This window comes from Ranitomeya variabilis, chromosome 2, assembly GCF_051348905.1.
Source record: "Ranitomeya variabilis isolate aRanVar5 chromosome 2, aRanVar5.hap1, whole genome shotgun sequence".
NCBI lineage: Eukaryota > Metazoa > Chordata > Amphibia > Anura > Dendrobatidae > Ranitomeya > Ranitomeya variabilis.
Window position 1 is genome coordinate 831795451 of NC_135233.1, and position 26074 is coordinate 831821524.

General features: G+C 45.1%; 1 protein-coding gene across 2 annotated transcripts in view; it reads left to right on the forward strand.

Annotated features, from left to right (window-relative positions):
- The window catches only part of CSMD1 (CUB and Sushi multiple domains 1), a 2858343-nt gene that overhangs the window by 2218190 nt on the left and 614079 nt on the right, over window positions 1-26074 (forward strand). The gene's annotated exons all lie outside the window — the stretch shown is intronic.

The window sequence follows — 26074 nt, forward strand, 5'->3', positions numbered from 1 at the left end:
GCGCGGCCAAAGGAAGATGGCCGCGCCCACCGACCACCAATGGAATAACGGACATCGCTGCTGTTTTCACCCCCCCGTGCAGGATTGGGGACGTTGGACATGCGCACACCACTACGCCACCAACGGAAAACTACGCAATATCTGGGGGAAGAAGCCACGCCCATCCGACCTGACCAGCCTGATTGACAGGCGAAAATGACTGCTTTGGTAACGTATTTCGGCAGCATAGGTGGGGAATCGGGGTCCACAAACTACACTATTGTAATGCACAGCTCAGGCCCTATTTAACAGTATTTTTATCTCATACCGAAAAAAACGGGGTGATAGGTTCCCTTTAAAAATTCAGAGTTCATATCGAACCGTTAGTGTCCTGTGCTAAATTCCGGACACAGACTTCTTCCGAAGGTCCATTTCAATACTCAGAGTTCTGGGAGTAAGTCCAGGGACAAGAGAGAAAATTTTCCAGATAATTTGTGTCTCCATTGTTTTCAATGGGTTCGGCTTCTGGTTCAAGTGTGGGTACAGTTCTGGTTACCCAAACTGAACCTTGGACTAAAGTTTGGGTCTTGTATTAGAATCCGAACTTCCACAAGTCCACTCATCCCAACTCATAAAGCTATTCTTACAGGTCCCTAGTAGATCTCAGTCCTGTATATCCAATATCCCTGTCAGGAATAGATTAAAAAATCCCTTTTTTAAGGTGTATAATAGGGATAAGTGAACATGCTCGGTGATACCCAGATATCACTCAAGTATCTGGGTGCTCAGGTGAGCTCGAATTCAAACTTGAATCCCTGCACAGCATTTTTGGCACCTGTTATACAGCAAATAACCACTCCACAAAAGCCTTGAAAATGTGCCTGCTTTCAAGTACTCATCCATATACTTTTATGTGGTTTGTGGTACATTTTGATGTTATATAACACTACCAAAAAGTGTTAGATCATTTTTTCTGTATTCAATTACTCATCCTTCTAGTTGGTGTGGTACACGTATACGTGGTGTTTGGTACATTTCCATGCTATATAACAGTCCAAAGAAGAGTTGAACATTTTTTCTGTATTTAATATCTCATCCATATATTTTAGCATGGTCTGTGGTACATTTTGATGTTATATAACACTTACAAAAACCATTAAAACATTTTTCTGTATTCAATTACTTATCCATATATTATTGCACGTTCTGTAGTACATTTTGGTGGCATATAACACTCCAATTAAGCGTTGAAACAGTTTTCTATATTCAATTGTTAATCCATACACTATTACGTGTTCTGTGTTAAATTTCATTGTTATATAATAGGCCAAAAACAAGTTGAAAAAAATTTCTGTATTCAATTACTCATCCATAAACTATTACATAACTATTAGTGGGTTAAGAGCTGGCTCAGGGATAGGAAACAAAGGGTGGTTATTAATGGAGCACTCTTGGACTGGGTCGCGGTTAGCAGTGGGGTACCACAGGGGTCAGTATTGGGCCCTCTTCTTTTTAACCTATTTATTAATGACCTTGTAGGGGGCATACAGAGCAGAATTTCAATATTTGCAGATGACACTAAACTCTGCAGGGTAATCAATACAGAGGAGGACAATTTTATATTACAGGATGATTTATGTAAACTAGAAGCTTGGGCTGACAAATGGCAAACCGTCAATGAAAAAGACCTGGGTGTATGGGTGGATGACAAACTCACATTTAGTGGCCAGTGTCAAGCAGCTTCTAAAAAGGCAAATAAAATAATGGGATGCATTAATAGAGACATAGATTCTAATGAGGAGAACATAATTTTACCTCTATACAAGTCACTAGTTCGACCACACTTAGAATACTGTGTACAGTTCTGGTCTCCGGTGTATAAGAAAGACATAGCTGAACTAGAGCGGGTGCAGAGAAGAGTGACCAAGGTTATTAGAGGACTGGGGGGTCTGCAATACCAAGATAGGTTATTACACTTGGGGCTATTTAGTTTGGAAAAATGAAGGCTAAGGGGTGATCTTATTTTAATGTATAAATATATGAGGGGACAGTACAAAGACCTTTCTGATGATCTTTTTAATCATAGACCTGAGACAGGGACAAGGGGGCATCCTCTAGATCTGGAGGAAAGAAGGTTTAAGCATAATAACAGATGCGGATTCTTTACTGTAAGAGCAGTGAGACTATGGAACTCTCTGCCGTATGATGTTGTAATGAGTGATTCATTACTTAAATTTAAGAGGGGACTGGATGCCTTTCTTGAAAAGTATAATGTTACAGGTTATATATATTAGATTCCTTGATAGGGCGTTGATCCAGGAAACTAGTCTGATTGCCGTATGTGGAGTCGGGAAGGAATTTTTTTCCCCAATGTGGAGCTTACTCTTTGCCACATGGGTTTTTTTGCCTTCCTCTGGATCAACATGTTAGGGCATATTAGGTTAGGCTATCGGTTGAACTAGATGGACTTAAAGTCTTCCTTCAAACTTAATAACTATGTTACTATGTTACATCGTCTGTGGTACACTTTGGTGTTATATAACAGTTCAAAAAAGCGTTGACTTTTTTTCAGTATTTAATTACTCATCCATATACTTTAATGTGGCATATTGTACATTTCAGTGGCATATAACACTCCAAATAAGTGTTGAAACATTTTTCTGTTTTCAATTACTCATCCATGTACTATTACATGTTCTGTGGTACATTTCGATATTATATAACAGTCCAAAAACCTTTGAACATTTTTCTGCATTCAATTACTCATTCATATACTATTACCTGTTCTGTGATACATTTTTTGTTAAATAACATTCATTTGTCTGTATTGAATAATTCTTCCATAGAGTATTAGGTGCTTTCTTTGACATTTCGTTGCCATATAAGATTCCAAAATAGCATTTAATAATAATAATAATAATAATAATAATATTTTTTATTTATATAGCGCCAACATATTCTGCAGCACTTTACAATTAAGCGGGGACATGTACTGACAAATTCAATAACAGTGACATTAGGAGTGAGGTCCCTGCTCGTAAGCTTACAATCTATAAGGAAATGGGGGGGACACAATAGGTGAGAAGTGCTTGTTATTTCAGGTCTGGCAATTATAATAAATAGGGATTTTCATATAAAGCTGCATGATCCAGTCATCAGCCCGTGTGTTTAAGTGCAATAGTCAAGTATCAAGTACAGTTATCATGTGCATGGAGGGTGTGGAGACAGATGAATAGTAGGGTGCAGATTCAGAATAATATTTGGAAGGAGGGAACAGGGCAAAGTTAGTTTACTGAGTAGTTGATGTGGTAGGCTTGTTTGAAGAGATGGGTTTTTAAAGCGCGCTTGAATAGGTCAGGGCTAGGTATCAGTCTGATCGTCTGGGGAAGTGCATTCCAGAGAGCTGGCGCAGTACGAGAGAAGTCTTGGAGACAGAGGTGCGAGGTTTGGATTACAGGGGATGTTAGTCTTAGGTCATTTGTAGAACGGAGGGCATGTGTAGGGTGATAGACAGAGATGAGAGAGGGGATATAAGGCGGTGCAGAACTGTGGAGAGCTTTGTGGGTAAGAGAGATGAGTTTATACTGGACCCTGTAGCGAATGGGTAGCCAGTATAATGACTGGCACAAGATGGAGGCATCGGTGAAGCAGCTGGACAGAAATATGACCCTGGCTGCCGCATTCAAGATGGATTGGAGAGGAGAAAGTTTGGTAAGAGGAAGACCGATCAGAAGAGAGTTGCTGTAGTCCAGACGAGAATGAATAAGAGCAACAATAAGAGTCTTAGCAGTTTCAAAGGTGAGAAAAGGTTGGATTCTGGAGATGTTTTTGAGATGCAGGTGACAAGAGCGAGTGAGTGATCGGATATAGGGAGTAAAGGAAAGTTCGGTGTCGAATATGACCCCAAGACAGCGGGCATGCTGCTTGGGAGTTATGGTTGAACCCTCCAGGGTAATTTCGATGTTGGGCAGAGTGAGGTTAGTAGAAGGGAGAAACACAAGAAGTTCCGTTTTGGAGAGATTTAGTTTCAGATAGAGGGAGGACATGATGTTAGAGACAGCAGACAGACAATCCTTGGTATTTTTAATTAGGGTAGGGGTGATGTCAGGGGAAGAAGTGTATAATTGGGTGTCATCAGCATAGAGATGATACTGGAACCCAAATCTACTGATTGTTTGTCCAATAGGGGCCGTGTATAGAGAGAAGAGGAGGGGGCCTAGGACTGAGCCCTGCGGAACCCCGATAGTAAGGGGACGAGGAGAGGAAGAGGAGCCGGCAAGGGATACAGTGAAGGAGCGGTCAGAGATGTAGGAGGAGAACCAGGAGAGGGCTGTGTCCTTGAGGCCTATGGAGCGTAGCATAGTGAGAAGGAGCTGGTGATCCAGAGTGTCAAATGCGGCAGAGAGATCCAGGAGAATCAGCAGAGAGCAATGACCTTTGGATTTAGCTGTTATTAGATCATTAGAGACTTTAATGAGGGCAGTTTCAGTGGAGTGTAAAGAGCGGAAACCAGATTGTAAGGGGTCAAGAAGAGAGTTATCCGAGAGATAGTGGATTAGACGGGAGTCGACCAAGCGTTCCAGGAGTTTAGAGATGAAGGAAAGGTTAGAGACAGGTCTGTAGTTAGCAGTGCAGTTCTGGTCCAGGGATGGCTTTTTAAGTAAAGGGGTTATGATGGCATGTTTAAATGAGGAGGGAAAGATACCTGAAGAAAGAGAGAGGTTAAATATTTTAGTCAGGTGAGTGGTGACCACTGGTGAGAGAGACTGCAGGATATGTGAAGGAATGGGGTCACTGTTGCAGGTTGTAGGCCGAGCAGAAGCGAGGAGCTTGGAAACTTCTTCTTCTGAAACAGGCTCAAAGATGTCTAGTGTTGTGAATTCCGCTCTTGGGCTCCCTCCGGTGGTTGTAAGTAGCACTTTTGTGAATTCTGCTCTTGGGCTCCCTCCTGTGGTTTTGAGTGGTATAGCTGCTTCTTGGATTTAGCATCAGCAGCTGCTTCCACTGATCGTCTTTCTGGCTCGGCTATTTTAGTCTGGCCTTATCCCTCAATCAATGCCAGTTGTCAATTGTTCCTGCTTGGAGCCACTGCTCTTTTGGATTTCCCTGACACTCTGTCCAGTTCAGCAAAGATAAGTCCTTGCTTGTCCTTTTGCAGTCCACTTGTTGTGGACTTTATTGTTCAGCACATTTTATGTTTTGCTCATTTGTCCAGCTTATCAGTATGGATCTATTCAGCTAAGCCGGAAGCTCTGGGCTGCAGATTTTGCCCTCCACACCTTTAGTCAGGTGTGGAGATTTTTGCATATCTCTGCGGTGGACTTTTTCTAGTTTTTATTACTGACCGCACAGTGTTCTTTCCTGTACTGTCTATCTAGCTAGAAGTGGCCTCCTTTGCTAAATCTTGTTTCATACTATGTATGTCATTTCCTTCTCCTCTCACAGTCATTATTTGTGGGGGCTGTCCTATCCTTTGGGGATTTTCTCTGAGGCAAGATAGCTTTCCTATTTCTACCTTTAGGGGTAGCTAGTTCTCCGGCTGTGACGAGGTGTCCAGGGAGTGACAGGAACATCCCACGGCTACTGCTAGTGTTGTGTTAAGATCAGGAACTGCGGTCTGTATAGTTACCACCTGCTCAGAGCTAGTCGCATGTCGCTCCTAAATTACCAGTCCATAACAGTACAACTGGCCACAAATGAGTTGAATGCATCTCAAAAGAAGGAAAAGAAAAAGAGTTCTGAGCCATTTTTTTTTCTTTAGTCTGTTTTGTCTTTTTCCTTCCTCTTAATCTCTGGGTGGATTTGGGTGCGGACATGGATGTTCAGGGTTTGTTTTCTCGTGTGGATCAGCTTGCTGCAAGAGTTCAGAGTATCCAAGATTATGTTGTTCAGACTCCAGCCTTAGAGCCTAGAATTCCTATTCCAGATTTGTTTTACGGGGATAGATCAAAGTTTTTGAACTTTAAAAATAACTGCAAATTGTTTTTGCTCTGAAACCCCGTTCCTCTGGTGACCCCACTCAGCAAGTTAAAATAGTTATTTCTCTGCTGCGTGGTGACCCTCAGGACTGGGCATTCTCCCTTGAGTCAGGGGATCCGGCATTGCTTAATGTAGATGCATTTTTTCAATCGCTTGGATTATTGTATGACGAACCTAACTCTGTGGATCATGCAGAAAAAACCTTGTTGGCCCTGTGCCAGGGTCAGGAAGCGGCAGAATTATACTGCCAGAAATTTAGAAAATGGTCTGTGCTCACTAAATGGAATGAGGACGCTCTGGCAGCAATTTTCAGAAAGGGTCTTTCTGAAGCCCTTAAAGATGTTATGGTGGGGTTCCCTACGCCTGTTGGTCTGAGCGAATCTATGTCTCTAGCCATTCAGATTGATCTGCGCCTGCGCGAGCGCAAAGTGGTGCACCATATGGCAGCATCCTCTGAACAGAGTCCTGAGCCTATGCAATGTGATAGGATTCTGACTAGAGAGGAACAGAGGGGATACAGACGTCAGAATGGGCTGTGTTTTTACTGTGGTGAATCAGCTCATACTATCTCTGATTGCCCTAAGCGTATTAAGAGGGTCACTAGATCTGTTACCATTAGTACTGTACAGCCTAAGTTTCTCCTGTCTGTGACCCTGATTTGCTCATTGTCATCTTTCTCTGTCATGGCATTTGTGGATTCAGGCACTGCCCTGAACTTAATGGACTTCAAATTCGCCAGGCGCTGTGGTTTTTCTTTGCAGCCTTTGCAGAGCCCTATTCCATTGAGGGGTATTGATGCTACACCGTTGGCCAAGAATAAACCTCAGTATTGGACTCAGCTGACTATGTGCATGGCTCCAGCACATCAGGAAGATTGTCGTTTTCTGGTGTTGCATAATTTACATGATGTTGTTGTACTGGGTTTTCCATGGTTACAAGTACACAATCCAGTGTTGGATTGGAAATCGATGTCTGTGACTAGTTGGGGTTGTCAAGGGGTACATAATGACATTTCTTTAATGTCAATTTCCTCTTCCCCCTCTTCTGATGTTCCTGAATTTTTGTCAGATTTCCAGGATGTATTCGATGAGCCCAAGTCCAGTTCCCTTCCTCCACATAGGGACTGTGATTGTGCTATTGACTTGATTCCAGGCTCTAAGTTCCCTAAGGGCCGACTTTTCAACCTGTCTGTGCCAGAACATGCCGCTATGCGGAGCTATGTTAAGGAGTCCTTGGAGAAGGGGCATATTCGTCCATCTTCATCACCATTGGGAGCGGGATTCGTTTTTGTTGCCAAGAAGGATGGCTCCTTGAGACCCTGTATTGATTATCGCCTCCTTAATAAGATCACGGTCAAATTCCAATACCCTTTACCTTTGGTCTCTGATTTATTTGCTCGGATTAAGGGGGCTAGTTGGTTTACCAAGATTGACCTTCGAGGGACATATAATCTTGTTCGTATTAAACAGGGTGATGAATGGAAAACTGCATTTAACCCCTTCCCGACATGTGACGGTATAGTACGTCACATGTCGGGACCCCCGCTTTGATGTGCGCTCCGGCGGTGAGCGCACATCAAAGTCGCGACATGTCAGCTGTTTTTTACAGCTGACATGTGCGCGCAATAGCGGCGGGTGAAATCGCGATCACCCGCCGCTATTAACTAGTTAAATGCCGCTGTCAAGCGCAGACAGCGGCATTTAACTACCGCATCCGGCCGTGCGGCCGGATATGAGCGCATCGCCGACCCCCGTCACATGATCGGGGGTCGGCGATGTGTCAGGAAGGTAACCATAGAGGTCCTTGAGACCTCTATGGTTACTGATTGCCGGTGGCTGTGAGCGCCACCCTGTGGTCGGCGCTCACAGCACACCTGCAAATCTGCTGTGTAGCAGCGATCTTATGATCACTGCTGCATAGCAGAGCCGATCGGGCTGTGCCTGCTTCTAGCCTCCCATGGAGGCTATTGAAGCATGGCAAAAGTAAAAAAAAAAAGTTTTTAAAAATGTGAAAAAAATAAAAAAAATATAAAAGTTTAAATCACCCCCCTTTCGCCCCAATCAAAATAAATCAATAAAAAAAAAACCCAACCTACACATATTTGGTATCGCCGCATTCAGAATCGCCCGATCTATCAATAAAAAAAAAGCATTAACCTGATCGCTAAATGGCGTAATGAGAAAAAAATTCGAAACGCCAGATTTACGTTTTTTTGGTCGCCACGACATTGCATTAAAATGCAATAACGGGCGATCAAAAGAACGTATCTACACCAAAATGCTATCATTAAAAACGCCAGCTCGGCACGCAAAAAATAAGCCCTCACCTGACCCCAGATCACGAAAAATGGAGACGCTACGAGTATCGGAAAATGGCGCAATTTTGTTTTGTTTTGTTTTTTGCAAAGTTTGGAATTTTTTTTCACCACTTAGGTGAAAAATAACCTAGTCATGTTAGGTGTCTATGAACTCGTAGTGACCTGGAGAATCATAATGGCAGGTCAGTTTTAGCATTTAGTGAACCTAGCAAAATAGGCACGCAAAAAACAAGTGTGGGATTGCACTTTTTTTGCAATTTCACTGCACTTGGAATTTTTTTCCCGTTTTCTAGTACACGACATGCTAAAACCAATGATGTCGTTCAAAAGTACAACTCGTCCCGCAAAAAATAAGCCCTCACATGGCCAAATTGACGGAAAAATAAAAAAGTTATGGCTCTGGGAAGGAGGGTAGCGAAAAACGAAAATGGAAAAACGGAAAAAGCTCCGGGGGTGAAGGGGTTAATACGCCCGAAGGCCATTTTGAATACCTGGTGATGCCTTTCGGGCTTTCTAATGCTCCTTCTGTATTTCAGTCCTTCATGCATGACATTTTCCGCAATTATCTTGATAAATTCTTGATTGTGTATTTGGATGATATTTTGATTTTTTCCAATGATTGGGAGTCTCATGTGAAGCAGGTCAGGATGGTATTCCAGATCCTTCGTGATAATGCTCTATTTGTGAAGGGGTCTAAGTGCCTATTTGGAGTTCAGAAGGTCTCTTTTTTGGGGTTTATTTTTTCTCCTTCGTCTACAGAAATGGATCCTGTTAAGGTCCAAGCCATTCATGACTGGATTCAACCCACATCTGTGAAGAGCCTTCAGAAATTTTTGGGCTTTGCTAATTTTTATCGCCGTTTCATTGCCAACTTCTCTAGTGTGGTTAAGCCCCTGACCAATTTGATGAAGAAAGGCGCTGATGTGACAAATTGGTCCTCTGAGGCTGTTGAGGCCTTTCAGGAGCTTAAGCGCCGATTTACTTCTGCCCCTGTCTTGCGTAAGCTGTTGTGATTTTGCTTTTTGCTCCCTCTAGTGGTCATTAGTGATTTGACTCTGGAGCTTCTGTCTTTTCCTATATCCTCACCTGGGCCGTTAGTTCAGGGGCGTTGCTATATAAGCTCCCTGGACCTTCAGTTCAATGCCTGGCATCGTTGAAATCAGAGCTAATCTGTTGTGCTCTTGTCCTATGATGCTGGTTCCTGTATTTCAAGCTAAGTCTGCTTCCTTGCTTTTTGCTTTTGTTTTGTTTGGTATTTTTGTCCAGCTTGTTCCAATCTGTATCCTGACCTTTGCTGGAAGCTCTAGGGGGCTGGTGTTCTCCCCCCGGACCGTTAGACGGTTCGGGGGTTCTTGAATCTCCAGCGTGGATTTTTATAGGGTTTTTGTTGACCAGATAAGTTATCTTGCTATATTCTGCTATTAGTAAGCTGGCCTCTCTTTGCTGAACCTGGTTCATTTATGTGTTTGTCATTTCCTCTTACCTCACCGTTATTATTTGTGGGGGGCTTGTATCTTGCTTTGGGGTCCCTTTCTCTGGAGGCAAGAGAGGTCTTTGTTTTCTTCTCCTAGGGGTAGTTAGATTCTCCGGCTGGCGCGAGTCATCTAGCGATCACCGTAGGCATGATCCCCGGCTACTTCTAGTGTTGGCGTTAGGAGTAGCTATTTGGTCAACCCAGTTACCACAGCCCTATGAGCTGGATTTTTGAATCTCGCAGACTTACACGTTCCTCTGAGACCCTGTCCACTGGGGTCATAACAGTATGCCAGGCCAGTATTAAATGTTTAATGCATTGCAGAAGTGGGATTATAAGAAAGAAAATTTTGAGGTTTTTTTTTCCCTCTCTCATTTTTTTTTTTTTTTCTTTTCCCCTTTACCTCAGAGTGGCTTAAGCTTGCTGCAGACATGAATGTCCAGACCTTGATTACAAGTGTGGACCAGCTTGCCGCTCGTGTGCAGGGTATACAAGATTATGTTACCAGAAATCCTAGGTCTGAACCCAAGATTCCGATTCCTGAACTGTTTTCAGGAGACCGATTTAAGTTTAGGAATTTCAGGAATAATTGTAAATTGTTTTTGTCCCTGAAACCTTGTTCGTCTGGAGACTCTGCTCAACAAGTAAAAATTGTTATTTCATTCTTACGGGGTGACCCTCAAGATTGGGCTTTTTCGTTGGCGCCAGGAGATCCGGCATTGGCTGATATTGATGCGTTTTTTCTGGCGCTCGGTTTACTTTATGAGGAACCCAATCTTGAGATTCAGGCAGAGAAAGCCTTGCTGGCTATGTCTCAGGGCCAGGACGAGGCTGAGGTGTATTGCCAAAAATTTCGGAAATGGTCCGTGCTGACACATTGGAATGAGTGTGCACTGGCCGCTAATTTTAGAAATGGCCTTTCTGAGGCCATTAAGAATGTTATGGTGGGTTTTCCCATTCCCACAGGTCTGAATGATACCATGTCCCTGGCTATTCAAATTGACTGGCGGTTGCGGGAGCGCAAAACCGCAAATTCCCTCATGTTGTTGTCTGAACAGACACCTGATGTGATGCAATGTGATAGAAAAACCGCAAATTCCCTCATGGTGTTGTCTGAACGGACACCTGATTTGGTGCAATGTGATAGAATCCTGACTAGAAATGAGAGGAAAATTCATAGACGCCGGAATGGCTTGTGCTACTACTGTGGTGATTCTACACATGTTATCTCAGCATGCTCTAAACGTATATCTAAGGTTGTTAGTCCTGTCACCGTTGGTAATTTGCATCCTAAGTTTATTCTGTCTGTAACTTTGATTTGCTCACTGTCATCTTATCCTGTCATGGCGTTTGTAGATTCAGGTGCTGCCCTGAGTCTTATGGATCTCTCATTTGCTAAGCGCTGTGGTTTTATTCTTGAACCATTAGAAAATCCTATCCCTCTTAGGGGTATTGATGCTACGCCATTAGCAGAAAATAAACCGCAGTATTGGACACAGGTTACCATGTGCATGACTCCTGAACACCGCGAGGTGATACGTTTTCTCGTTCTACATAAAATGCATGATTTGGTTGTTTTGGGGCTGCCATGGTTACAGACCCATAATCCAGTCCTTGACTGGAAGGCTATGTCAGTGTCTAGTTGGGGCTGTCGTGGTATTCATGAGGATTCCCTGCCTGTGTCTATTGCTTCTTCTACGCCTTCGGAAGTTCCGGAGTATTTGTCTGATTATCAGGATGTCTTTAGCGAGTCCAGGTCCAGTGCATTGCCTCCTCATAGGGAATGTGACTGTGCAATAGATTTGATTCCAGGCAGTAAATTTCCTAAGGGAAGACTGTTTAATCTGTCGATACCTGAACATACCGCTATGCGTTCATATATCAAGGAGTCTCTGGAGAAAGGACACATCCGTCCGTCTTCTTCCCCTCTTGGTGCGGGATTCTTTTTTGTGGCTAAAAAGGACGGATCTTTGAGGCCTTGTATTGACTATCGGCTTTTAAATAAGATCACTGTCAAATTTCAGTATCCTTTGCCGCTGTTGTCTGACTTGTTTGCCCGGATTAAAGGTGCCAAGTGGTTTACCAAGATAGACCTTCGTGGTGCGTACAACCTTGTGCGCATTAAGCAAGGGGATGAATGGAAAACCGCATTCAATACGCCCGAAGGTCATTTTGAGTACTTGGTGATGCCTTTTGGGCTCTCTAATGCCCCTTCAGTTTTTCAGTCCTTTATGCATGACATTTTCCGGAACTATCTGGATAAATTTTTGATCGTTTATCTGGATGATGTTCTGGTTTTTTCTGATAATTGGGACTCGCATGTGGAGCAGGTCAGGATGGTCTTTAAAATTTTGCGTGAAAATTCTTTGTTTGTCAAGGGCTCAAAGTGTCTTTTTGGTGTGCAGAAGGTTCCCTTTTTGGGGTTCATTTTTTCCCCTTCTGCTGTGGAGATGGACCCAGTCAAGGTCCGAGCTATTCTTGATTGGACTCAGCCCTCGTCAGTTAAGAGTCTTCAGAAGTTCTTGGGTTTCGCTAACTTCTACCGTCGTTTTATCGCTAACTTTTCTAGCATTGTGAAACCTTTGACGGATATGACCAAGAAGGGCTCCGATGTGGTTAATTGGGCTCCTGCTGCCGTGGAGGCTTTCCAGGAGTTGAAACGTCGGTTTACTTCGGCGCCTGTTTTGTGCCAGCCTGATGTCTCGCTTCCCTTTCAGGTTGAGGTGGATGCTTCAGAGATTGGAGCAGGGGCCGTTTTGTCGCAGAGAGGCCCTGGTTGCTCTGTTATGAGACCTTGCGCCTTTTTCTCTAGGAAGTTTTCGCCTGCGGAGCGAAATTATGATGTGGGCAATCGGGAGTTGTTGGCCATGAAATGGGCATTTGAGGAGTGGCGTCATTGGCTCGAGGGTGCTAAGCATCGTGTGGTGGTCTTGACTGATCACAAAAATCTGATGTATCTCGAGTCTGCTAAACGCCTGAATCCTAGACAGGCCCGCTGGTCATTGTTTTTCTCCCGTTTTGACTTTGTTGTCTCGTATTTACCAGGTTCAAAAAATGTGAAGGCCGATGCTCTTTCCAGGAGCTTTGTGCCTGATGCTCCTGGAGTCGCTGAACCTGTTGGTATTCTTAAGGATGGTATTATCTTGTCAGCTATTTCTCCAGATCTGCGACGTGTGTTGCAGAGATTTCAGGCTGATAGGCCTGATTCTTGTCCACCTGACAGACTGTTTGTGCCTGATAAGTGGACCAGCAGAGTCATTTCCGAGGTTCATTCCTCGGTGTTGGCAGGTCACCCAGGAATTTTTGGCACCAGAGATCTGGTGGCCAGATCCTTTTGGTGGCCTTCCTTGTCTAGGGATGTGCGGTCATTTGTACAGTCCTGTGGGACTTGTGCTCGAGCTAAGCCTTGCTGTTCTCGTGCCAGCGGGTTGCTCTTGCCCTTGCCTGTCCCTAAGAGACCTTGGACACATATCTCCATGGATTTCATTTCTGATCTTCCGGTGTCTCAAGGCATGTCTGTTATCTGGGTGATATGTGATCGCTTCTCCAAGATGGTCCATTTGGTTCCTTTGCCTAAGCTGCCTTCCTCTTCCGATCTGGTTCCTGTGTTTTTCCAGAACGTGGTTCGTTTGCACGGCATCCCTGAGAATATTGTGTCAGACAGAGGATCCCAGTTCGTTTCCAGATTCTGGCGATCCTTTTGTAGTAGGATGGGCATTGACTTGTCGTTTTCGTCTGCTTTCCATCCTCAGACTAATGGACAGACGGAGCGAACTAATCAGACTTTGGAGGCTTATTTGAGGTGTTTTGTCTCTGCTGATCAGGACGATTGGGTGACCTTCTTGCCGTTGGCTGAGTTTGCCCTTAATAATCGGGCTAGTTCCGCCACCTTGGTTTCGCCGTTTTTCTGCAACTCTGGTTTCCACCCTCGTTTTTCTTCGGGTCATGTGGAACCTTCTGACTGCCCTGGGGTGGATTCTGTGGTGGATAGGTTGCAGCGGATCTGGAATCTTGTGGTGGACAACTTGAAGTTGTCACAGGAGAGGGCTCAGCGCTTTGCCAACCGCCGCCGCGGTGTGGGTCCCCGACTACGTGTTGGGGATTTGGTGTGGCTTTCTTCCCGCTTTGTTCCTATGAAGGTTTCCTCTCCCAAATTTAAACCTCGTTTTATTGGTCCTTACAAGATATTGGAAATCCTTAATCCTGTATCCTTTCGCCTGGATCTTCCTGTGTCGTTTGCTATCCACAACGTGTTTCATAGGTCCTTGTTGCGGCGGTACGTTGTGCCTGTGGTTCCTTCTGCTGAGCCTCCTGCTCCGGTGTTGGTTGAGGGCGAGTTGGAGTACGTGGTGGAGAAGATCTTGGATTCTCGTCTCTCCAGGCGGAGGCTTCAGTACCTGGTCAAGTGGAAGGGCTATGGTCAGGAAGATAATTCCTGGGTGGTCGCCTCTGATGTTCATGCGGCTGATTTAGTTCGTGCCTTTCACGCCGCTCGTCCTGATCGCCCTGGTGGTCGTGGTGAGGGTTCGGTGACCCCTCACTAAGGGGGGGGTACTGTTGTGATTTTGCTTTTTGCTCCCTCTAGTGGTCATTAGTGATTTGACTCTGGAGCTTCTGTCTTTTCCTATATCCTCACCTGGGCCGTTAGTTCAGGGGCATTGCTATATAAGCTCCCTGGACCTTCAGTTCAATGCCTGGCATCGTTGAAATCAGAGCTAATCTGTTGTGCTCTTGTCCTATGATCCTGGTTCCTGTATTTCAAGCTAAGTCTGCTTCCTTGCTTTTGTTTTGTTTGGTATTTTTGTCCAGCTTGTTCCAATCTGTATCCTGACCTTTGCTGGAAGCTCTAGGGGGCTGGTGTTCTCCCCCCGGACCGTTAGATGGTTCGGGGGTTCTTGAATCTCCAGCGTGGATTTTTATAGGGTTTTTGTTGACCAGATAAGTTATCTTGCTATATTCTGCTATTAGTAAGCTGGCCTCTCTTTGCTGAACCTGGTTCATTTCTGTGTTTGTCATTTCCTCTTACCTCACCGTTATTATTTGTGGGGGGCTTGTATCTTGCTTTGGGGTCCCTTTCTCTGGAGGCAAGAGAGGTCTTTGTTTTCTTCTCCTAGGGGTAGTTAGATTCTCCGGCTGGCGCGAGTCATCTAGCGATCACCGTAGGCATGATCCCCGGCTACTTCTAGTGTTGGCGTTAGGAGTAGCTATTTGGTCAACCCAGTTACCACAGCCCTATGAGCTGGATTTTTGAATCTCGCAGACTTACACGTTCCTCTGAGACCCTGTCCACTGGGGTCATAACAGTAAGCCGGATGTGTCTCTTCCTTTTCAGGTTGAGGTTGACGCTTCTGAGACTGGGGCAGGGGCCGTTTTGTCACAGAGGAATTCTGATGGTTCCTTGATGAAGCCATGTGCCTTCTTTTCCCGAAAGTTTTTGCCTGCGGAACGCAATTATGATGTCGGCAATCGGGAGTTGTTGGCTATGAAGTGGGTATTTGAGGAGTGGCAATATTGACTTGAGGGAGCCAAGCACCGCGTTGTGGTCTTGACCGATCATAAGAATTTGATTTACCTCGAGTCGGCCAAGCGGCTGAACCCTAGACAGGCTTGATGGTCCCTGTTTTTCTCCCGTTTCGATTTTGTGGTTTCATATCTTCCGGGATCTAAGAATGTTAAAGCGGATGCCCTCTCTAGGAGTTTTTTGCCTTATTCTCCTGGAGTTCTTGAGCCGGTTGGCATTCTTAGGGAAGGGGTGATTCTTTCTGCCATCACCCCTGATTTACGGCGGGTGCTTCAGGAATTTCAGGCTGATAAACCTGACCGCTGTCCTGTGGGGAAGCTGTTTGTTCCTGATAGATGGACAAGTAAGTTAATTTCTGAGGTCCATTGTTCGGTGTTGGCCGGTCATCCTGGGATTTTTGGTACCAGAGATTTGGTGGCTAGGTCCTTTTGGTGGCCTTCCTTGTCGCGGGATGTGCGTTCTTTTGTGCAGTCCTGTGGGACTTGTGCCCGGGCTAAGCCTTGCTGTTCCCGCGCTAGTGGGTTGCTTTTGCCTTTGCCTGTCCCTGAGAGGCCCTGGATGCATTTTTCCATGGATTTTATTTCGGATCTTCCTGTGTCCCAGAGGATGTCTGTTATCTGGGTGGTTTGTGACCGGTTCTCTAAAATGGTCCATTTGGTACCTTTGCCTAAATTGCCTTCCTCTTCTGATTTCGTTCCATTGTTTTTTCAGCATGTGGTTCGTTTGCATGGCATTACGGAAAATATTGTGTCTGACAGAGTTTCCTGTTGTGAACTCCGTTTTCAGGCTCCCTCTTGTGGTCACAGATGGTATTGTGTGCCTTTGGTTTTTTGGCTCCCCCTGGTGGTTTGGTTTATTATCCTGCGGGTCTGCTGGATCAGCTGCCTCGTTATTCACCAGGGAGGCTCCTATTTAGCTCTGCTTCACTTCCACTTGTTGCCGGCTGTCAATGTATTCAGTGCTATTCTGATTACTCCTGATTATCTCGTTTTCTGCCTCTTCAGGATAAGCTAAGTTCTGTTTGAATATTTTTAGCTCATCTGCCTGCAATATGATTTCTGTGTATGATGAGTCTAGTCCAGCTTGCTAACATGTGATTTCTTTTTGCTGGTAAGCTCTGGGGTACGGAGTTGCTTCCCCCGCACCGTTAGTTGGTGCGGGGGCTCGAGCAATCTCTGCGTGGATATTTTGAATACGGTTTTTTATTGACCGCACAGTTTCCTTCCTATTTTCTGCTATCTAGTATTAGCGGGCCTCATTTGCTAAATCTGATTTCATCTCTGCGTTTGTGCTTTCCCCTTAACTCACCGTTAATATTTGTGGGGGGCTATTCTATATCTTTGGGGTCTTCCACTGAGGCAAGTGAGGACTTACTTTCCCTTCAGGAATAGTCAGTTTCTCAGGCCGTGACGAGATGTCTAGGATTTTTTAGGTAACGTTCCACGGCTGCCTATAGTTGTTTGCGGATAGGATCAGGTTGCGGTCAATCTAGTTACCACTTCCTCAGAGCTAGTAGTCTGTTCAGTTACTTAGCTAGTCCGATCTGCGATCCTTGCCACTAGGATCATAACAGTACAGCCGGCCTATAAAGTGTTAATTGCATGGCAGAAGCAGGAGAAAAGAAGCTTGGAGATATATTTTTTTTTTTTGCTGCCGTGTGTCTAGCTGCTGTGTGTCTGGCTTCTCTCCTCCTCTTAATCTTGGTGTGGCTCTGAGTTCAGCTGCTGATATGGATATCCAGAGTTTAGCCTCCAGTGTAGATCATCTTGCTGCAAGGGTACAAAGTATTCAGGATTTTGTTGTGCACAGTCCTATGTCAGAGCCTAGAATACCTATTCCGGAGTTGTTTTCTGGAGATAGATCTAGGTTCCTGAATTTTAAGAACAATTGCAAGTTGTTTCTTTCTTTGAAACCTCATTCCTCTGGGGATTCTGTTCAGTAAGTTAAGATTATTATTTCTTTCTTGCATGGCGATCCTCAAGATTGGGCTTTCGCATTGGCTCCAGGGGATCCTGCGTTGCTCAGTGTGGATGTGTTTTTTCTGGCCCTTGGATTGCTCTATGAGGAACCTAATCTTGAGAACCAGGCTGAAAAAGCGTTGTTGGCCCTCTCTCAGGGGCAAGATGATGCAGAGGTGTACTGCCAGAAATTTCGGAAATGGTCGGTGCTTACTCAATGGAATGAGTGTGCCCTGGCTGCAAATTTCAGAATAGGTCTTTCTGAAGCCATTAAGAATGTCATGGTGGGGTTCCCTACGCCTGCAGGTCTGAATGAGTCAATGACTCTGGCCATTCAGATTGATCGGCGTTTGCGGGAGCGCAAACCTGCGCACCATTTGGCGGTGTCTTCTGAACAGACACCTGTGTCTATGCAATGTGATAGAATTCTGACCAGAAGTGAACGGCAAAATTATAGACGGCAAAATGGGTTGTGCTTTTACTGTGGTGACTCAGCTCATGTTATCTCAGCATGCTCTAAGCGCACAAAAAAGATTGATAAATCTGTCACCATCGGTACTTTACAGCCTAAGTTTATTTTGTCTGTTACCCTGATTTGTTCCCTGTCATCTTACCCGGTTATGGCTTTTGTGGATTCAGGTGCTGCCCTGAGTCTGATGGATTTGTCGTTTGCCAGGCGCTGTGGTTTTGTTTTGGAGCCTTTAAAATTCCCTATTCCACTAAGGGGAATTGATGCTACACCATTGGCTACGAATAAACCTCAGTACTGGACACAAGTGACCATGTGCATGACTCCTGTTCATCAGGAGGTGATTCGCTTTCTTGTATTGCATAATTTGCATGATGTTGTCGTGTTGGGCCTGCCATGGTTGCAGACTCATAATCCAGTCCTGGATTGGAAAGCAATGTCTGTGTCAAGTTGGGGTTGTCAGGGAATTCATGGCGACGCTCCTGTGGTGTCAATTGCTTCATCCACTCCTTCTGAGGTCCCTGCATTTTTGTCAGATTACCAGGATGTATTTGATGAGCCCAAACTCAGTTCTCTACCTCCTCATAGGGATTGTGATTGTGCTATAAATTTGATTCCTGGTAGTAAGTTTCCTAAGGGACGACTTTTCAATTTGTCAGTGCCGGAGCATGCTGCGATGCGGAGTTATATAAAGGAGTCTTTGGAGAAAGGACTTATTCGCCCCTCCTCCTCCCCTCTTGGTGCGGGGTTCTTTTTTGTGGCTAAGAAGGATGGTTCCTTGAGACCTTGTATTGAGTATCGCCTTCTAAACAAAATCACAGTCAAATTTCAGTATCCTTTGCCATTGTTATCTGATCTGTTTGCTCGCATTAAGGGGTCTAGTTGGTTCACCAAGATAGATCTTCATGGTGCGTATAACCTTGTGCGTATTAAGCAGGGTGATGAATGGAAAACTGCATTTAATACGCCCGAAGGCCATTTTGAGTACTTGGTGATGCCTTTTGGACTTTCTAACGCTCCTACTGTCTTTCAGTCCTTTATGCACGACATCTTCCGCGAATATCTGGATAAATTTATGATTGTGTATCTGGATGATATTCTGTTTTTTTCGGATGATTGGGAGTCCCATGTTAAGCAGGTCAGGATGGTGTTTCAGGTCCTGCGTGCCAATGCTTTATTTGTGAAGGGCTCAAAATGTCTTTTTGGAGTCCAGAAGGTCTCTTTTTTGGGTTTCATTTTTTCTCCTTCTGCTATTGAGATGGACCCAGTCAAGGTTCAGGCTATTCATGACTGGACTCAGCCTACATCTGTTAAGAGTCTTCAGAAGTTCTTGGGTTTTGCTAATTTTTACCGTCGCTTCATCGCTAATTTTTCTGGTGTTGTTAAGCCATTGACGGATTTGACCAAGAAGGGTTCTGATGTTACTAATTGGTCTCCTGCGGCTGTGGAGGCCTTTCGGGAGCTGAAGCGCCGGTTTTCTTCGGCTCCGGTCTTATGTCAGCCAGACGTCTCCCTTCCTTTCCAGGTCAAGGTTGATGCTTCTGAGATTGGAGCGGGGGCTGTTTTGTCGCAGAGAAGCTCTGATGGCTCTGTGATGAAGCCATGTGCTTTCTTTTCAAGAAAGTTTTTGCCTGCCGAGCGGAATTATGATGTTGGTAATCGGGAGTTGTTGGCTATGAAGTGGGCATTTAAGGAGTGGCGACATTGGCTCGAGGGAGCTAAGCATCGTGTGGTGGTCTTGACTGATCACAAGAATTTGATTTATCTCGAGTCGGCCAAGCGGCTGAATCCTAGACAGGCTCGTTGGTCGTTGTTTTTCTCTCGTTTTGATTTCGTGGTCTCATACCTGCCTGGTTCGAAGAATGTGAAGGCTGATGCTCTTTCTAGGAGTTTTGTGCCTGACTCTCCTGGTGATTCAGAGCCAGCTGGTATCCTCAGAGAAGGGGTGATTTTGTCTGCCATCTCCCCAGATTTGCGACGAGTGCTGCAGGAGTTTCAGGCGGATAGACCTGACCGTTGTCCACCGGAGAGACTGTTTGTCCTGGATAGATGGACCAGCAGAGTTATTTCCAAGGTTCATTCTTCGGTGTTGGCAGGCCATCCTGGGATTTTTGGTACAAGAGATTTGGTGGCTGGGTCCTTCTGGTGGCCTTCCTTGTCGCGGGATGTGCGTTCCTTTGTGCAGTCTTGTGGAATTTGTGCTCGGGCTAAGCCTTGCTGTTCTCGTGCCAGTGGCTTGTTGTTGCCTTTGCCTGTCCCAAAGAGGCCTTGGACGCACATTTCCATGGATTTTATTTCAGATCTCCCTGTCTCTCAGAGAATGTCGGTCATTTGGGTGGTGTGTGATCGTTTTTCTAAAATGGTCCATTTGGTGCCCTTGCCTAAGTTGCCTTCCTCCTCCGAGTTGGTTCCTCTGTTTTTTCAAAATGTGGTTCGTTTGCATGGGATCCCTGAAAATATTGTTTCCGACAGAGGATCCCAGTTTGTGTCTAGATTTTGGCGGACCTTTTGTGCTAAGATGGGCATTAATTTGTCTTTTTCGTCGGCCTTCCATCCTCAGACGAATGGCCAAACCGAGCGCACTAATCAGACTTTGGAAACCTATTTAAGATGTTTTGTTTCTGCTAATCAGGACGACTGGGTGACTTTTTTGCCATTGGCCGAGTTTGCCCTTAATAATCGGGCTAGTTCTGCTACTTTGGTTTCGCCTTCTTTTTGTAATTCAGGGTTTCATCCTCATTTTTCCTCGGGTCAGGTGGAGTCTTCTGACTGTCCTGGAGTGGATGTTGTGGTGGATAGGTTGCATCAGATTTGAAATCATGTGGTGGACAATTTGAAGCTGTCACAAGAGAAGGCTCAGCGCTTTGCCAACCGCCGTCGCTGTGTGGGTCCCCGACTTCGCGTTGGGGATTTGGTGTGGTTGTCTTCTCGCTTTGTTCCTATGAAGGTCTCCTCTCCTAAGTTTAAGCCTCGGTTTATCGGTCCTTATAAGATTTTGGAAGTCCTTAACCCTGTGTCATTTCGTTTGGACCTCCCGGCATCGTTTGCTATTCATAATGTGTTCCATCGGTCGTTGTTGCGGAGGTATGTGGTGCCTGTGGTTCATTCGGTTGAGCCTCCTGCCCCTGTGCTGGTTGAGGGAGAATTGGAATACGTGGTGGAGAAGATCTTGGATTCTCGTATTTCTAGACAGAGGCTTCAGTATTTGGTTAAGTGGAAAGGCTATGGTCAGGAGGATAATTCCTGGGTTGTCGCCTCTGATGTTCATGCGGCCGATTTGGTTCGTGCCTTCCATGTGGCTCACCCTGATCGCCCTGGGGGTTTTGATGAGGGTTCGGTGACCCCTCCTCAAGGGGGGGTACTGTTGTGAACTCCGTTTTCAGGCTCCCTCTTGTGGTCACAGATGGTATTGTGTGACTTTGGTTTTTTGGCTCCCCCTGGTGGTTTGGTTTATTATCCTGCGGGTCTGCTGGATCAGCTGCCTCGTTATTCACCAGGGAGGCTCCTATTTAGCTCTGCTTCACTTTCACTTGTTGCCGGCTGTCAATGTATTCAGTGCTATTCTGATTACTCCTGATTATCTCGTTTTCTGCCTCTTCAGGATAAGCTAAGTTCTGTTTGAATATTTTTTGCTCATCTGCCTGCAATATGATTTCTGTGTATGATGAGTCTAGTCCAGCTTGCTAACATGTGATTTCTTTTTGCTGGTAAGCTCTGGGGTATGGAGTTGCTTCCCCCGCACCGTTAGTTGGTGCGGGGGCTCGAGCAATCTCTGCGTGGATATTTTGAATAGGGTTTTTTATTGACCGCACAGTTTCCTTCCTATTTTCTGTTATCTAGTATTAGCGGGCCTCATTTGCTAAATCTGATTTAATCTCTGCGTTTGTGCTTTCCCCTTAACTCACCGTTAATATTTGTGGGGGGCTATTCTATATCTTTGGGGTCTTCCACTGAGGCAAGTGAGGACTTACTTTCCCTTCAGGAATAGTCAGTTTCTCAGGCCGTGATGAGACGTCTAGGATTTTTTAGGTAACGTTCCACGGCTGCCTATAGTTGTTTGTGGATAGGATCAGGTTGCGGTCAATCTAGTTACCACTTCCCCAGAGCTAGTAGTCTGTTCAGTTACTTAGCTAGTCCAACCTGCGATCCTTGCCACTAGGATCATAACAGTTTCCCAGTTTGTTTCCAGGTTTTGGCGGGCCTTTTGTGCTAGGATGGGCATTAATTTGTCTTTTTCTTCTTCGTTCCATCCTCAGACAAATGGCCAAACTGAGCGAACTAATCAAACCTTGGAAACCTATTTGAGATGCTTTGTGTCTGCGGATCAGGATAATTGGGTGGCTTTCTTGCCATTGGCCGAGTTTGCCCTTAATAATCGGGCCAGTTCGGCTACTTTGGTTTCGCCTTTTTTTTGTAATTTTGGTTTCCATCCTCGTTTTTCTTTGGGGCAGGTTGAGCCTTCTGATTGTCCTGGTGTAGATTCTGTGATGGACAGGTTACAGCAGATTTGGACTCATGTGGTAGACAATTTGACGTTGTCTCAGGAAAAGGCTCAGCGTTTTGCTAACCGCCGTCGGTGTGTTGGTCCTCGGCTTCGTGTGGGGGATTTAGTCTGGTTATCTTCTCGTCATGTTCCTATGAAGGTTTCTTCCCCTAAGTTCAAGCCTCGGTTTATTGGTCCTTATAAGATTTCTGAGATTATCAATCCAGTGTCTTTTTGTTTGGCCCTTTCAGCCTCTTTTGCCATCCACAATGTTTTCCATAGATCTTTGTTGCGGAGATATGTGGTACCCGTTGTTCCCTCTGTTGATCCTCCTGCCCCGGTGTTGGTTGAGGGGGAGTTGGATTCAGTATCTTGTCAAGTGGAAGGGTTATGGCCAGGAGGATAATTCTTGGGTGGTTGCCTCCGATGTCCATGCTGCCGATTTGGTTCGTGCTTTTCACTTGGCTCATCCTGATCGGCCTGGGGGCTCTGGTGAGGGTTCGGTGACCCCTCCTCAAGGGGGGGTACTGTTGTGAAATCTGCTCTTGGGCTCCCTCCGGTGGTTGTAAGTAGCACTTTTGTGAATTCTGCTCTTGGGCTCCCTCCTGTGGTTTTGAGTGGTATAGCTGCTTCTTGGATTTAGCATCAGCAGCTGCTTCCACTGATCGTCTTTCTGGCTCGGCTATTTTAGTCTGGCCTTATCCCTCAATCAATGCCAGTTGTCAATTGTTCCTGCTTGGAGCCACTGCTCTTTTGGATTTCCCTGACACTCTGTCCAGTTCAGCAAAGATAAGTCCTTGCTTGTCCTTTTGCAGTCCACTTGTTGTGGACTTTATTGTTCAGCACATTTTATGTTTTGCTCATTTGTCCAGCTTATCAGTATGGATCTATTCAGCTAAGCTGGAAGCTCTGGGCTGCAGATTTTGCCCTACACACCTTTAGTCAGGTGTGGAGATTTTTGCATATCTCTGCGGTGGACTTTTTCTAGTTTTTATTACTGACCGCACAGTGTTCTTTCCTGTACCTTCTATCTAGCTAGAAGTGGCCTCCTTTGCTAAATCTTGTTTCATACTACGTATGTCATTTCCTTCTCCTCTCACAGTCATTATTTGTGGGGGCTGTCCTATCCTTTGGGGATTTTCTCTGAGGCAAGATAGCTTTCCTATTTCTACCTTCAGGGGTAGCTAGTTCTCCAGCTGTGACGAGGTGTCCAGGGAGTGACAGGAACATCCCACGGCTACTGCTAGTGTTGTGTTAAGATCAGGAACTGCGGTCTGTATAGTTACCACCTGCTCAGAGCTAGTCGTATGTCGCTCCTAAATTACCAGTCCATAACAGTCTAGTGAGCTTGAGGTGTGGCAGGGAAGGGGATCCAGGCACTAAGGAGATTGGGCTGAGATATCCTGGTGGAAGTTGTTGATTTTTTCTAGGAAATAAGTGGCCAGATCCTTGCCACTGAGATTGGTGATGGGGGCCTGTACTTTAGGTTTCAGGAGGGAGTTTAAGGTTTTAAAAAGTCATTTTGGGTTGTTGGATAGTGAGGTGATGAGGGTGGTGAAGTAGGATTGTTTGGCCAGATAAAGGGCAGAGTTATAGGTTTTGATCATGAACTTATAGAGGATGAAGTCTTCTGCTAAGAGAGATTTTCCCCACTGCCGCTCTGCACACCTTGAGCAACGTTGGAGAAAGCGTGTTTGCATAGTGTGCCAGGGCTGCCGTTGTCTATGTCGGGTCTTTCTGCATGTAGAAGGTGCTGCTTCATCTGGGGCATTCTTCAGTGTATTATTGAAGTGTGACAATGCTAAGTTTGGACAGGAGAGGGAGGAGATGGGGGCTAGAGATGTGTGGAGATTGTCCATAAGCTGCTGGGTATTAATGGAATGTGTATTCCAAGTATTCCAAAAAGTGTGGTAAGTGGAGGTGTCCCGAGTGAGGAGACAATTCTTGACAGAGAAGGAAAGAAGGTTGTGCTCCAAAATCGGGAGAGAGGAGTTAGTAAAGTCGTGCAGCGATCCGGGATGGGAGAAAACCAGGTCCAGAGTATTCCCGTCCTCAAGCGTAGGAGAATTAGTAAACTGTGAGAGGCCAAATGAAGAAGTTAGAGAAAGAAGATGAGAGGCAGATTGAGAGAGGGGATCATTGATGGGGATGTTAAAGTCTCCCATGATGAGGGTAGGGATGTCACAGGATAGAAAGTGAGTAAGCCAGGTGGCAAAGTGGTCTAGAAACAGGCGGGAGGAGCCAGGAGGGCGATAAACAACCGCCACCTGCAAGGAGAAGGGCTTATAGAGTCTGACGGCGTGGACTTCAATGGAAGGAAATGTAAGTGAGGGAACCGGGGGGATGACCTGGAAAGCACATTGTGATAAAAGGAGCAAACTAACACCCCCACCCTGTCTGTTCTCAGGTCTGGCGGTATGTGAAAATTTCAGCCCACCAAACGAGAGATCGGCAGCGGCGGTGGTGTCTGAGTGCTGGATCCAGGTTTCTGTAATAGCCAGAAGGTTAAGGGAATTAGAGAGGAAAAGATCATGAATGTAAGTTAGTTTGTTACACACAGACCGTGCATTCCAGAGAGCACAGTGGAAAGCGATAGGAGAAGGCATGCACTGGATGTTAATAAGATTAGCAGGGTTTCTATATGCAGCTGGAGGAGAGTAATGTATGCTGGTAGAGGGGGGCCAGGGTTGGGGAATGTTGCCTGCAACTAGTAAAAGGAGAAAAAAACAGAAAGAGCAGGTGGTGGGATGATTTGTATGAACGTTTTGAGTGCTGCTTGGAGGTAGTGGCTGGTTTGGAGTGGGTAAGAAATGTCAGTAGAGCCTCAGAGTTATACATGGGAGAGGGGAAAAGGGAGGGGTGGATATAGAGTGAGTGACCAGAATGTGTTAAAGGGCGGGCGAGTTGTGAGAAAGCAGAAGTAAAAACAAGATTGATATGATCAATGCATAATGTAGTATGACTGACCAAGAAGCATGATTGTTTGAAAAACTTATGCACCTTACCTGTCTCCTGCCCTGTCCAACTGCCATTGTCTAACTGCCAAGCACTTTATACTGTTGCACTTAATATCTGTTGCACACGCGACCCCGCACGCGGGCTATCCCAGCCAGACAAAGTATGTATGAAATTAAATGACTGCTAGCATCAGAAACCAAATGGCCACAATCAGCAATTAACCAATTAGCATAAGGCCAGAGCAGGCATTACTATGCAGGGTAAACAACCAATGCTGAACAAAGCCATAAAACAGTGGGAAGGAAAAAAAAAAAGATAGTTTTGAACACTTTGAATCAGAAACCAAAAACAGAGAGAAAAAAACAACAACACAGGAGTGATGGAAAAATTACATGAGCAAAGATTGCTAAATATGGTACTGTTCAAACTTGCAGTCAGCACACAAATGGATGATGGAAAAATTACCATGAGCAAAGATTGCTAAATATGGTACTGTTCACACTTGCAGTCAGCACACAAATGGATGATGGAAAAATTACCATGAGCAAAGATTGCTAAATATGGTACTGTTCACACTTGCAGTCAGCACACAAATGGATGATGGAAAAATTACCTGTGTGAAGAAGAGAAGAGAAGGAACATCAGCTTCAATGCCATTGTCTAACTGCCAAGCACTTTATACTGTTGCACTTAATATCTGTTGCACACACGACCCCGCACGCGGGCTATCCCAGCCAGACTAAATATATATGAAATGAAAAATGTAAAAATTTGTCTGGATTTAATTAGTTATCCATAAAGTATTATGTGTTTTTTGTTAAAATCCGGTGGTATATGACTCGAAAAAAACATTTAAAAATTTGTTCATATTTAATTAGTCATCCATATAGTATTTGATGCTTCTGTGTTATTTTGATGGTATATAAGACTCTAAAA